Below are 15,403 nucleotides of genomic sequence, written 5' to 3'. Positions count from 1 at the left end.
TCTGTTAAATGTAAACTGATACTAATTATGAACTAAGGAGCAATTTAAAGGCAATTGAGACAATCAGAATATTGAGGATGAAATGGTTATATGATTTAAGAAGGTATTTAGAAACTATGTGTTAATGGTAGAAAACAAGACTTATTCTTCCTTATTAATTGGAATTATATGTATAGAATTTAATGAGACTATTATTTTTTACATTTCCCATTACTGTGATATTTGAGAATGTGCGCTTAGACCTAATTCTACTTTTAGCCCAGCTTCACATGACCTTGTTTCTAGTGTAAGAGCCCAGGGCAGTTTCTCTGTAACATTAGATTGGTATATCCAGACTAGACCTATTGCTAAGAAGAGATCTCAATTTAAGAAATACAGAAAGGAAACAAAACAGCTGGTTTGATGTATTAAATGATTTGTACCGCCCCAACAGAACATTCCAATTTCTAACAACTTCTTACATTGTTGTTCAATGCTATTCATTCAACAACCTTTTGAGAGTTGTCTATGCCAAGCACTGTCAGGACCACAGATGCAAAGATGAATGTCATAGGCCCTGTCCTAAAGTATCACTAGCTAGTATAAACTAATAATTATATTACAGTGAGCTATGAAGGCATTGAAAGCAAATGCGAAGATATCTTGTGCCTAGGAAACCTTGGGAAGGCATCAAAGAGAACATAGATGCAGGCTGGAGGTGAAATGAAATTGGACCAATAATAACAGAGGTAAGAGGAAAATCTTTTAAAAGTAGGATACTGCCTCCTCTTAGAATTAAAGATAATTTGCTCAGAATTGGAGGCTACTTACTCTCAACACTGTGCATCTTTCCTTCATTGCACTTATTCCACTGTGTATGTTTAAATTTGTTTTTAGGATTACTGAATGATGCTAGACTGAAAGTTACTTGAGGACAGAACCATATCCATTTGTGTTAAGAACTGTATACACCCCAACGATGACACACAAGAGATGCAGGATAAATATGTGTTGAAAGCAAAAATAAAGTGGGTAGCAAAGTTCTCAGGAGCGTGACTGGTCATTGTTTATCCAATACTGTCATGAGAGAGAGCCACAGAATCTGGGAAAAGCATTCCTCTCACCAGAAGGTATTGCTCTATTGTTTGACAAGGGAAAATCCACTGAACTTTTCTGTGGCCACAATTAACTATTTTCCTCCTTCATCCTAACCTATTGGATTAATCATCCATTTGCCCTGATTTCAACCTTTTGGATAATGATTCAGCCTCTTTGATTACCGGATAGACCACGAATATCTTGTGGTGACTACAAAGGTCAGATGAAGGAGGGTTTGTTTTTTTTTTTTTTTTTTGGTTGTTTAATGATTATGCTGCCTTGCTCACTCCTGTCCGTCCGTTGCAAGCAATATAGTTAATATAGTTTCTGGGAGACAAAGGTCTCACATAAAACTTCCAAATTACCTTACTAAAAACCTATTCTATACTAATGAAAATTTCAATATATTATAGCAAGAGGGGAAAAAAAGACTTGCACTGTGAGGAGAAACTGGGGTTTGGGGCTTCTGGATTATCGCTGAGAAAAAGCGAAATCCTTTATATGATATTCTGGAAATGCCCTCTAAATTGTTCGCCATCAAAGTTCACCCTGGTCTCGCTGCTTAAGGCATATTCAGGTCTGCAAAGATCAGAGACGCCGAAAGTTACCCGCCCCCCCGCCCCGTGCGTCCCAGCCGAGTCAGTAAACACCGAGATTGCTTCCCGCAGCTCACGGGGGAGGGAACGTAGGGTAACGTGGGCAACCATCTTGGTTGTGGTTAGGCGCAGCACACTAGTTGGCGTCACTCAGCCCTCATGCGCACGCGTATTAGGAGTACACGCCCCCCCCCGTTTCCCGTGCACGCGCTCGGAGCCCGCAACTCTCGCGAGAGAAGCGAGATTTATTCCTACGTACCGGGCCGTGCTGCTTATGGCGGCGCTGGAGAGGGGGCGCTGAGCTGTTGGGGTGAGTACGACCTCGGGGTCCAATTGGGGGTAGCAAGAAGCCAGGCTACGGGCAGATGAGAAGATTAAGACTAACGGGAGAGACTTCTGAGTCAAGGTGGGCACTTCTAGAGCTCCGGGCAGGGAAGCTCTCACCCTGAGGCTTTACCCCGGGCTTTTCCACCTGGCCCCCTGTTAACTGTCTAGGCCTCACGTCAGGCCGCAGAGCCGAAACGAAGAGTCGAGGCTAGGCAGCCGCGCGTGGTGGTGGTGGTGGTGACTAGAGTGGGGGGAGGGAGCGAAAATGGAGGCTCCGACCGCAGCCAAGATGGAGGCAGGGGTGCGGGGCTCGGGCGCGGAGGCTGTTGGGAATTGTAGTCTAGCCACTTCCTCCTCTGCGGCTTAGCGGGGGAAACGGGAACTACAAGTCCCGGCGGGCGGGGCGAGGGGGTGGTGGCGCGGTCCTTTGTGTGAAGCTGGAGGAGCCGGAGGCAGAGGGAGAGGGGCCTACTCTCGCTCTGGACCCTATAGTTTACTGTCCGTCACCTGCTTGGGGGTCTGACTACGAGTACCAGAGCGCAGTGCGGTAGTGGCGCCTCCTTTGTGTATGGACTGAGACCTTGCTCCGTCTAAATGCTTAGAGACACCTCCTTTCCCCGACTACGTCTGGCACAGTAGCTCAGACGAAGTGTCATCTTTACTTCCACTCACCTGGAGCTGTCTGTCTTGAGTCTCCGCACCCAGCCTTCCCTTCTTGTTTCCCCCTCCGCTTCTTGGGAAAAGGAGACCAGCCCCTAATCTTAGGCATGTGGCTCTCTATCCTGGGGTTAGGGCGTGCTCTATTAGAGCTCAGTCGAGCCGTCCTTACCAGCGTCTCAGGCTCTTACCGTGCAAGAACCTGGCCTACGTGGAGCAGTGAACGACTTGGCTTCGTCATTCTGTGTAGAGTTAGTTTTTTAGAGCCCTGGTCAGAGATACTTGAGGTTTTTTAACCATCCGATATTTTATCAGTATGAAATTTTAGTGCCATGGTTCTTTTGCTTTAGGTTTTCCTTTAGAGACACCCAGATGGCTTCTTTCTTGCTTGACTCAGAAGTGAGGCAGGGGACGCTTCCTAAAAACAGCCTTCAATCTGCAAACACAAAAATCTGAACATTGTAGGAGGAGGTAATTGTTTTGCACCTAAAATGAGTGAAAGAATGTAGTCCTCTGTAAAGAGTTTGGAGACAGGGTTGGAGTGGGAGGAAGGACGCTCAAAGGCACTGTGGTGGTTAAATTTCCTTTGAGAGACTTCGCTTTTTAGGAGGAAGATATATGAACTGGCAGCTCTTGCCCAGAGCCACCGGTCTATAAAATGTAGGTACCAAGTTATAGCTCATAAGTTATTCTGTATCAAAATGCTGAGTAATTTTCATTTTGAGTTTCGAGAAGATAGGCATTCTCAACACTACATTGAGGGGCAGGCAGTACAACATCTTGGTGCTTTTGGGGTACGAATGAATAATAGGTATTCTTGGTGTGGGTAAGGAGAGGGTTTATATGCCTGAATGGGCATATGCCTGAGTCATAATATCTAGATAAATATTCAGCCTTGTTTCTTTTCCCTTTTAGCCTTAGGCCTGAAATAAAAGAGATGGTAGTGGTTTGAGTGATTTTGCAGCTGCTCTGGATGTTTACCATTGAGATGGGTATTTATAGCAGCTGAGTTGAAAAGTAAAGTATTTGAGGCACAGAAGATAGGTTTTCTTTTTTTGTAATTAAGTTCTGACTTACCAAGTATGACCTTTAGAGTGTGGTTGAAAATTCTAGTAAATTCCTGCAAGTCAAAAATGAGAGCGTGAAAGCTGACATACAGTCCTGCTTTATTCCACTCTTGTTTTCTCCTCCATCCATCTTAAAACACACCGGGGGGGGGCATCCAACATTTTTTTTTTTAAGATTTTATTTATTTATTCGACAGAGAGATAGAGACAGCCAGCGAGAGAGGGAACAGAAGCAGGGGGAGTGGGAGAGGAAGAAGCAGGCTCATAGCGGAGGAGCCTGACGTGGGGCTCGATTCCGTAACGCCGGGATCACACCCTGAGCCGAAGGCAGACACTTAACCGCTGTGCCACCCAGGCGCCCCGGCATCCAACATTTTAAAAAAATTAGTTTCTTTTAAAATGTAAAATATATGTAACATAAAATTTATCATTTTAATCTCTCTCTTTTTTTTTTTAAGTGTATGGTTCAGAGTTAAGTTCATTCACATTGCTGTGAGGGCCATACTTTTTTTTTTTTTTTTTAGATTTTATTTATTTATTCGACAGAGATAGAGACAGCCAGCAAGAGAGGGAACACAAGCAGGGGGAGTGGGAGAGGAAGAAGCAGGCTCATAGCCGAAGAGCCTGATGTGGGGCTCGATCCCATAACGCCGGGATCACGCCCTGAGCCGAAGGCAGATGCTTAACTGCTGTGCCACCCAGGCGCCCCGTGAGGGCCATACTTTTGACAGGGTAGTTGAAACATGGAAATGCTGTTTGGGCAGATATTTTTTAAGGAGCTGAACTTTAGTAGGACTGTATTATGAAATAAAAATCTTGATTTTTGTTAAATACAGAATTGATGTGCCTTCTTAGCTTTGTCTTTTCAAAAATCAAAAGGGAACCTACTTTGAGATCTTTGACTCAAACCATCTTATGAAGAGCTGTAGAACTTGTAGATTTTTCATAACAGAATTACAGCCACAAAAATTATAACTTTTTAAAGACTTCATGACTAGAATATCTCCGGGGGTGAAACTGCTTTGGTAGGAGTGACTTGTTTTCTTGAATTTCGTCATTTCTTGATGTTAAATTCTTTTCGTCAAGTCAGGAATTAAAACATTCCTTTGTCTAGATATTGGAATGTTTTCCACTTCCATGTATGAGTACCTAGTTAAAAACAATGCAAAACTTTTTCAGTTTGTACTGCCAAGCCTGAGGAATTGTGCTACATTTTTCATTAGGGTTATTAAACTGGAATATGATGTTTTAGGCAATATTCTGTTCAGAGTATTGAATGGTAACTTTATTTTTGGACTTTTTATATTTAATATGTCCTTTAATGCTGAGGTAAAACTGTGTGGTTGAAAATATATTGATTAGCAGTTTCTTCACAGTTAACATGTAGGCTGTCCATTGGTTTGTAGCTTTAGCCAGTAGATAACCAGCTAGTTATTTGCATTTCTGCTTCTCGAATGTAGTACGTACAAGCTCCTGCTATGATCAGGTTTGCTAGATAACTGCCTCCTTTTATCTCTGAAAGTCTTCGCCCAGGAGCCTTTTGTTTACTATTCATTGGGCATGCCAGTGCCTTTTGCCCCCATGAGCCTATACGTGCTGTGACCACTATAGTAGCTACTAGCCATGTGTGGCTGTTTTGCATTTAAACTGTGTACATTCTGGATCGGACTGTGCTGCAATTGTAAAATAAACATTGGATTTCAAAGAAAACTTTTTTTTAGATTGATCACATATGGAAAATAACCTTTTGGATATATTTGATTAAATAGACTTAATTAAAATTAGTTTCACCTTTTTTTAAATATTTTATTTATTTATTTATTTGATAGCACGCACAAGCAGGGAGGGAGAGCGGCAGGCAAAGGCAGAAGGAGAGGGAGAAGCAGGGAGCCCGATGAGATGAGATGTGGGGCTTGATCTCAGGACCCTGAGATCATGACCTGAGCTACCCAGACGCCCTGTTGCTCTCAACTTTAATATGATTACCAGAAAATTTTAAATTACATGTATGGCTTGCACTATACTTCTGTTGGGACAGTGCTGGTCTGGACTATTTTCTGATTTTGTGTCTGGAGCATTCAGCTTCTTCCTACACTGGCATCTGCCCTATTTCAAAGTATTAGTATATTCTAAAAACAGTTAAGTGATAGATGAATACATAACTTTAAATGTCTTAATAGGTGTTCAGGTAGCTAACAACCTATCATAATTGCTATTACTAAATGTATACAAAAAGATAGTTGCAGCAATTTGATTTTCTTTAATTTCTGCCTGACATGTTGCTGACTTAAATTGGTTAATTATCTAAGCTCTATCATTTTCCATAGATTCTAAATTAAAAGTGAATTAAAACCTATTAAGCACTTCAGTTATACAGGTTATAGCAAAACATGACACACATAAACTTGTCTTGAGTTATAATCGAAAAATATGAAGGAGGAAGTTAGGGTAAGAATATTATTCATATAAAGCAACAATAGAGAACCTTCTCAGTCCCATGCTGCCTGATTGGATCTTTGCTCTTCTCCAATAAAAAAAAATAAAAAAAAAAGTACTTTCTGAAGAAAGTGGGTTAGGTTGGGAGACTTAATAGACTGGTTTAGCCTTGCGTTAACATTCTCCTCAAGTGAGTGCTGTACAAACTCTGAGAATAATTTGTCAAAAGGACAAACTGAGTTCTATGTGATAGATTTTAGATGGATTGCTGGCCACATAAATTTATTAGTTCAGTCTATGTTTAGTGCCTACTGTGTGCCTGGTTTCTAGTAAAGTAACGAACTGGGGAGAGACTGAATAAAACAGGTGATGATAATTTTAAGACCGGTGAAACAGGGAATTACTATTTGGGTTATCAGTTTAAGTAAAGGAATTAGCTTTAACTCCTAACTAAGACAGTGACATGATAGTCACTAGGGATGATACTGTTTCCAAACTGAGCAAAGGGAAAGGGAGTTGATTACTTAGCAATCCGGGGAGACTCTCAGATCAACATTTAAATTGTCTTAGTATTTTAGCTGTTACTCTGTATTTCATGTGACTTAAGTATCTAGCCTTTGGGGGGTAGAGGGAATGCACTGTGTTCAGAGGGTTAAGGCAGAAGAGTTGTCAGTACCACCCATGAATGTTAATAATCTTGGCATGAATGCATAGCCAGTTTTATTAAAATGTCCAGTGGGTACTTTTTAAGTGTTTCATTAAGTGGTAATTTGACTGAAAAGTGTCTAGTTAACCAAAGAAATCTCATAGCTGTGAAGGTACTAATGAAGTGAAATTCCACCACTTTTGAGTTTTTCATGATAGTTGGTGGGTTTGTTTGACCTTTAACGGTTCCTAATAGGCTTCATTCGTGCCCAAGACTGGCTCTGCAATGCTCCAGATTTTAGATTCTGGAAGTCTCATTTCTCTGTTACTGAGTGACAAACTAGACAGACAGTTCTTAACATAATATAATACCCTAGACTGGGTTTATCCAGGTTTTTTAAGATAGGTTGTTTTTCTTGATTCTCCCACCCCAATGATATACACAGCCTTGTCCTTAGCAGTTTGATGAAATTCTTGCCTATTTTATCAGATAGCAATTTTGAGGTCTTTGGGTTCATAAATAGATGTAAGATATTAAGATTGAATCAGTGTATCAAGTCTATTTTTTAAAAAGACATTATTTCTTGAGGGGTTAAGTAAGACTGTACAGTTAACCAAAATGTAATTTTTTAGAAGTTAGAACTGTCTGCACTAAAATTGTGTCCTTTTCCTATTATGGATTAACTACCTCTTTGCTATTGTAGTTTTGCTATGGTTAAGTTTGGCAGTGCTGGTTTTGGTGCTGAAGGGGACTGTGATAAATAAACTTGAGTTTGTTTTATAATTAGAGGAGCAAGATACATAAAAACATGAAGTAAGCAAAGTGCAGAAATGATTTGGGATCAGAAAAAATGATGCAGACAAGGAGTTACTGCCCCACATAGTGGAAATTAAGGTAGTTAAGTCTGTACTGGAATGGTCAAGAAAGACTTTTGTCACTTGGAAGATGGCAAAATTATCTTCTTTGTGAGAAGACCCATATATGCACGAAGAAGACTCAAATTCAGGCATCTACCAAGGGTTATATTTAAGGATTAGGCAGGAAAATGCACCTGTCTAGAAGACGAACTGGAGAGCAGTTAAAAGGTAAAGATGGAGGGGTGCCTGGGTGGCACAGCGGTTGGGCGTCTGCCTTCGGCTCAGGGCGTGATCCCGGCATTGTGGGATCGAGCCGCACATCAGGCTCCTCCACTATGAGCCTGCTTCTTCCTCTCCCACTCCCCCTGCTTGTGTTCCCTCTCTCGCTGGCTGTCTCTATCTCTGTCGAATAAATAAAATCTTAAAAAAAAAAAAGGTTAAGATGGAAAGGTAGAATAGAGAACATCTTAAATGGTGGTTCTTAAATCCTGGCTGCAAGTCAGAAACACAGGGGCCGGGGGCACGGGGATGATAAAATTTACCAACTCTGGGACTCAACCCTAGTGAAATTAAACTAGAATCTCAACGTAGGATCCAGGCTTTGTTTTTTTGTTTGTTTGTTTTTGTTTTTTTTTAAGTTACCCAGGTAGTTGGGTTGGATGTGCAGCTGGGGTTAAGAACTTCCCATCTAGAATGCTGGAAAAATCACTGAAGATTTTGGACAACAAAATGAGATGAAATTGGAGTTTTAGATCGGTCAGTCTGGCAGTGTTATGTGACAGAAAATGGAAAGGGTTGACACTGGAAATTAGCAGATGTGTTAGATATCCGGACTAAAATATGGACAAAAGCTCTCTTGAAGGAAAAAGTGATAAGACTTGCAACATTGGGTGTGGAGGTAGAGTGGGAAGAATCAAAGATCATAACAGAAGTGGCCCTCTTTCAGGCCAATTAAATTATTCTTTGGGGACTGGGCATAAGTATTTTTTAAAACTTCCCAAGTGATTTGCAACCATTGCTCTAAGAAGTATGTAATCTGAGAAATAGAATGATCCAAATAAAATCTGAAAGATGGGACAAATTTAATATTTGATATTTGAGGTAATAATGTAAAGTCAGGGAATGTTAGGTATAGCCACAAAAAAACCCAAAAAAACCACAACCAACCAGCCACAGATCAGCTGTTGATAAGTTTTCATTGAACTTGAGCTCTCCTAGTCTGAATTAATTTCACAAGCTCTGGCCTCTCACCATATAGTCATTCTTTCTTCTGATGTTTTTAAAATAAATACACTATTCATTTTTCAGCATTTCTAAAACCAAATCTACCTTTTTCTTCTCCCTATATAAATCATTTAGCTGACAGCACCAGATTAGTTAATATTTCAGTCTGCAAAAGAATCATTTTTATGGCCAATGTAAAGCACTGTTCTGTGGTTTTACTTACAAATATATTTTCACTTCCCATCTCATCTTAATTGTTTCTTTTTTATAGACATTTCTCATCTATTTCTGGCAACAGCTCAAATGAGATTTCTGTTTCCTTCACTAAGTCATCTCCCATGGGATTTCAGGAGTTAATACTCTTTCATCAAGAACTAAGGCTCTCTATTTCCTGTTATATCAAGTTGAAATACTTCATAATCTGGCTCCGCTACACCTGTCACACCACATATCCCATTTCACTTTAAGCTAGCCCTCTCTGTTCTGGCCAAACTAGCCTACTGATTCCTCTGAAACAAGCCATGCTTATTGCCACAGTCCTTCATGTAATAAACCTCCCTTGATGTCGGGCATAGAAAATCATATATGTGGTCCCTGCTTTCAAGGAGCTTAGAATTTAGTGGCATACCCTGGCTTAGCTTGTGTGATGTGCCTAGAATACTTGGCTGTTTTATTTCTCTTAAAATTTTGTCTGTCTCTCCAACTTAAGTCTCCACCTCTGATTAAAAGCCTCTGACTGTGCTCACCATGTTGCTTCAATGTACATACAGTGGTGAATAAACAGTAAGTAAGTTCTAATATATAGTATATGACATAGTTAGTACTCAGGTATTAGTTGAACAAACAAATTAATTTTTGACATTTTGTTCTGTATTATGGTTTCTCTCCACATATAACTCTTGTCTTTTCAGAAAGAGTGTAAATTACCTGATGGCAGGAAGTTCGTTTATATTTTCCACAATACCTAACCACAGTGCTGGATGCTTATAAAACACTTGCATTAAATTGAATATTATGCTCTGTAACTTAGAACTTATGCTGTGGGGGTGTCACCAAGGAATGTGAAATAACTTCCCATTTTGAGTGTGTGACATCAGAGGAGATGGTATCCATTAGCACTTGAGAGATTGCTCAAATAGCATCAGACGAGTGTGCTTCCAGGTTGCCTGCATTACTTGTGTAACCAATGGTTCTAAGTTTATGAAATGAGCCTGTCCGTCTACCCACCCTCTGTCCTGGTTCTTTTATGCAAATTATACTTAATGTCTTCATTTTTTATCTCTAGTATGAAGTGTAACAGAACAGACTTTACCACCTGAAACTGCTGCTTCAAGTTCAGATCAGGCAAGGAACAAACCTCGAAACAACCAACAAGACCAAAGAAGAGTACACTTAAGTTGAAGACACAACACTTGATCTGAAACAAGAAGTTTGTGCCTACTCAACAGCTTTGAAAGAGCACTTCCCAACGCTGCTAGTAGTCTTTGTTTTCTTCAGTGCTGTACTGTGAGATTGCCCGGTGCAGCAGCAGTTGTATTCTTTATTAGCTTGATAGATCATTTTCTCTCGCTCTTTTTTTTAAATACTAGCAACTTTCATCCTTTGAAACGTGTGCTGAAAAAGAAGAATCAGCAAATACTACTGAAAGTGCAATATTTGATTATCACTGCGAGGTAGGTTTGTAGTTTTGTCTTGGCAAGAATCAGTTTATAATTTTGGATTTCCTAATTATTTTGGTCAAATATCAAATCTTCTTAATCCGTTCTCTTCTAAAGGTATTCTGAAAACAATTTATATTCTCAGTCTGAAAATAGCAACACTAGATAATTTAATTTATTGTCTCCTATTAAACAAGGATACTATTTATGGCCAAACTGTGGGATTTTTCACACAAGATTACGTTTGTTTAATACATGTGGATCCGTCTTAATTTATTGGTCTCTTAAAAAGAAAAACTCCCATCTGTGCTGTTTAAAAGTTACAGTTTCAGTTGTGGATGCCCTTTGCAGTCTATGTTCAGAGGTCTCTGTAAAGGTCTCTGTAAAGGGGTAAAGAAAGCTTAGAAGAGACATTTAAGGTGAATAGTGCTTAGAGAGAGAGAAGAATTTTCTAGTAGCAGCAACAGAATGAGCAGATTCAGGGAGATTTGAAAGCACATGGTATATGGTGACTAAGTCTATTATGAACAGAGTAGGAAATACAGTTTTGTGGGTGAAGAGAGTAATTAGAAAGGGAAGCTTGCTGAAGGCAGCTTCTGAAGGCTCACTGTATTCGACTTTGTCCTGTGGAGAGGTCATCGTGTGTTTATATTTATAAGCAGGGGCTTAATGGATTTTCTTATTTCAAAACTGAGATCGTTTTATTGCTTCAGATTTTAAAGATACATTTAAAGTTACATATTCAGGAGTGTATCAAACAAATGGTTCAACTTTTAAGAGATAGGCTGAAGATGGGAAGACCTGTTAAGAGCAATGGGTAAAGTATAAGGAAGATAAAAGCCAGGGTAAAGGCAGAGAAAGAGGCAGTAGGTGTTTTAGTGGTAGAAGTAATAGGACTTGATAACCAACTAATTGAATGTGAAGATGAGCCTGGAGGGAATTGACCTAGTCTGTCCAGTTGTAGAAGTTCGAAACCTTTGTTGTTCATAGGAATAGGGAAGTTTATGTGGGAACTTGCTGAAAGGAAGGCATGGAATGTTGAAAAGTGGATTTGGGGAAGGAGGATTAGGAAAGGCAATTTTCCTTTTTTAATCTTCAGTTTTGGTTTTCTAAATTGGGTAGAAATAAAAGCTTAGAATTCAGAAAGGAGTCCTTACTTTATAGGTAATAAATGAAGAAGTGCCAAAGAAGGGAATGTTCAGAGAAATAGAGGTAGCCAGGAAGGAGTACCAAGGAAGATAATTTCAAGGAGGATTTGGTGGTAAACCTTTTTAAAAATGCTGCAGCAATCAAATAGAATGAGGAATGAAAATACTAGGTCATTCCTAGGTTGTCGTCTTATAAAAGCTTCATCACCATTTCAAGAAGCACTGAGACTTTTAATCTTTTATTTTTTTTTTAAAGGTTGATGAGCTTACTGTGGTAATGACCTTACTGTGGACCAGAATTCTCCTTAACTGAAAACTACCAATAATACCAATTTATTTAAATTATCTCTGTCCTATAAACAGTTACTCAATTTTAAGGCTGTTGTAGCATTTGCTTTTTTCCTCTTTGTTTCTTCATACCTCCTCATCTGATCTTAAAAAATAATTTTAGGCTGTAATAAATTGTGCTGGGTTAGATAAGATAACACAGATTGAAACTGTACAGTTTTATCTTGACTGTTGAAACGGGTAAAAGACTAGAACTAAAGCTCCCATTTCATTTTATTGAAATAAATTGTAGAAAGGGATTTAAAGTAGAAGTGCTTTTTTTAGCCTAATCTTTGTATTCTGAATATTAGTTTACTACATGAACATTTTTATAAATTTTATTTTTTGAAGATTTTGTTTATTAGAATGAGCACGAACTGAAGGGCAGAGGGAGAGGGAGAAGCCGACCTCCAGCTGAGCGGGGAGCATGATGTGGGGCTGGATCCCAGGACCTGGGGATCATGACCTGAACCGAAGGCAGACGCTTAACCGACTGAGCCACCCAGGCGCCCCCCTAAATTTTATTTAAGTAAACTCTACCCCCAATATGGGGCTCAGACTCACAACCTGGAGATCAAGAGTTGTATGCTCTATTCACTGAGCCAGCCAGGCATCCCAGCGTGAAATTTTTAATATATAAATATATGCACTCATAGCTCTCAATTTAAGTTCACAGATTTAGAAAAGATAAATAACAATTGGGGTAGGAGATTTTGACAGTAAAACATGGTCTGATTATGTAATTGTAAAGTATTCCACTTAAAAGGGGTACAGCAAAGGAAATATATCTGATAATGCAGTAGAACCCCCGATTTTAAAAGGGACTTTTGTAACAATGGTAAAGGTATTACATAATTAAGAAGGAATAAATGTGGGAGACATTGGCCTGAAAAAATATCAAGGAAGAATAAAGCTTCTAAGAAATTTGTTTGGCATATGAAATGGATTGATTTGTTGTTTGCTCAAGGGAGTCTAAAGGTGACAAAAGGAAAGCAAAGATGGGAGCATTAAAAGAAAACTAAAGCCCCAGATTGAATGAAAATATAACCCTGTTAACTTGCTAAGAGTGTGGTAGTACTTAATGGAGACCTATGACCAGGAATTGTACAGGTCTTGACTGATTTTCAGAGGCAGGTGTGGGAACTTTGGAGCTTGCTCTCTATGCCTAGCAAAATCCAAGAGCAAACAAAGACTTTTCAATAAGGACATTTGACAGAGTATATCATGGCACTCTGATATGGTCACTCTGGAGAAATGTAGGTTGGATGATTATACATTTAAAGGTATTGACTAATGGATGGATTTTCAGAGAGGTTTCCAAGTGTGTCGCCAGATTTCTGTCCTTGCCCTGCTTTTGAAAAGGACCTGGTAGTGAGTAGTTATGTGAGCGCTTATGTGCTAAGCACCACTGTAGGCTTTTTAGTAGAGCAGCTCATCTAACCATCCCAACAACCCTGTAGGGTAGGCATTAAGTAAGGGCATAGAAGAATGCTTTAAAAAATCAATTACAAGGCCTAATTTGAAATTATCTTTAATTTGGAACTCTAGATTAACCAACAAAGGAAATCTAGCATTTGATTAGCTTTTTCTTTGGGAACGAGGTCAGTTACAGAAGCACTAAAAGGAGAAAACCTGATTTTAGTAATTAATTTGTTAAAAAATGATGTGGAGATTTTTTTTTACTATACAAAGTTACTGAAACTTAGGTCTGTAGAATCAAACATAATCACTCCATGCTCTCTAAATGTTTGTCATAGTACAGTAAGAGTAGTAGTAAACTGCACTTTAACAAGTAATTATTTGGAACATCTCCAGAAAACTTCCAATTATTGAGAAAAACAGTTGCATTCAGAAAACTGAAAGGAGCAATGGGAATTAAGGAAAGATATGTTTAGATAAAGAATGCAAAGTCATTTTCTAAAACTGCCTTCAAGTGAAATAGGCTGCCTTTTCTAAACTAATTTTGTCAGTAGCAGCCAAGGAGACTAGGTAAGGAAAAAGGCGGAAGAAACAACTCAGATGTTGCAAAAAGAAATGACAAAGCACAGAATTTTGATTCCTCCCCCCAGGGAAATTTGGAAACCCCTTAGGCCCCCACTTTACATTTGAGGAAACAATCCTAGAGAAGTTCTTGTGTGAGAAGCAAGACCAGAAGCCGGTCTTTTGATCTTGGTTCTTTGTTCTTCAAGGAACTTTAGTAGATTTCGTGGATTAGAGGTTAAGTTTAAATTTGATCTCTGATTCTAATTCTTTTTTTAAAGGGGTGGGTTAACATTGTTAATGACTTTCCAATTTTAAAATAAATACATAGAAAAGAGAAGACAGTTTAAAATTTGTGAGGTTGAGGATTTTTGTCTGTTGTATTCTCCGTCTGAGCAGAGCCTAGAAAAGTGTTGATGTATTATAGATACTAAAGTTCTTTAATGTGTAAGTAAGGCAGTGGTTATGAACGTGAACCATGGAGGGGCGTCTGGGAGGTTCATTTAGTTAAGGGGCCAACTTTTGGTTTCAGCTCAGGTCATCATCTCAGGGTCCTGAGATCCAGGGCATTCTGTGTGGAGTCTGCTTATCCTTGCAAAACCTGCCCCCGCCACGCACTCTCAAATAAGTCTTAAAAAGAATAAAAGAATGTAAGCCATTGATTGAGTATTGGATTCTATCCCCATTTACCATTTTAAGACACCTTCCAAGTGTTTTCTTGAGAAATCCGTGAGCATTAAATTAGATTTTTCTGGTCTTTCTTTTTTTAAATACATTTGAAATCATACTGTATAGGTATCTCTCTTTTGTTTCATATTATAGCATAAGCATATTCATACATCCTTTCTAATAACTGCATAGCATTTGTATAAATTAGTGTGACTTCTTGAACCAGCTTTAGACTAGATTGTTTCCAGGCACTTGTTATTAAAACATTTCTGTGAATACTTCTGTGCATCTAGTGTTCACATTTCAGATTGCTCCAGGATAGGTTTCCTGCGTTGGAATTATTAAGGAAAACGACTCCGCATTTTGATAAATGTTCCTAAACTGCATTTCAGAAAGGTCGCACCAGTTTACCACCTTAAAAACATTCGAGTATATTGTTCTTAACTTACTTTCTCACTGTTTTTAAATGTTTTACCTTTGATAGTTTGATAAAAGACTAATTTGCTTTACTGAAATTTTTTATTGCCAAAACTGAAGGGTTTTTTGTGTTTTGTGTTTAATGTTTAATGAATGGTCTTTAAGACCAATTTATTTGTCTTAATACTTCTAGTATTTGACAGTGAGTACCTAATATGTACCAACAGCTGTTTGTCTAGACTCTAGGGATTTAGCTTTGTAACAAAAAGTCTTTGACCTCGTGGAGCTTATATTCTAGAACAGTAGCCCGCCCGCCC

The 15,403-nt window shown here is 39.0% G+C and overlaps 1 protein-coding gene across 1 annotated transcript in view; it reads left to right on the top strand.

Moving 5' to 3' along the window:
- The first annotated feature begins 1,864 nt into the window (after positions 1-1,864).
- The window catches only part of CSDE1 (cold shock domain containing E1), a 40,119-nt gene continuing 26,580 nt past the window's right edge, over positions 1,865-15,403 (top strand). The window contains 2 exon segments of the mRNA XM_034654150.1: positions 1,865-1,983; positions 10,173-10,560. The gene's annotated coding sequence lies outside the window, so the exon portion shown is untranslated.

The sequence above is a fragment of the Ailuropoda melanoleuca genome, chromosome 2 (genome assembly GCF_002007445.2).
Source record: "Ailuropoda melanoleuca isolate Jingjing chromosome 2, ASM200744v2, whole genome shotgun sequence".
Taxonomy (NCBI): Eukaryota; Metazoa; Chordata; class Mammalia; order Carnivora; family Ursidae; genus Ailuropoda; species Ailuropoda melanoleuca.
This window is presented reverse-complemented; position numbering and strand designations above follow the sequence as displayed.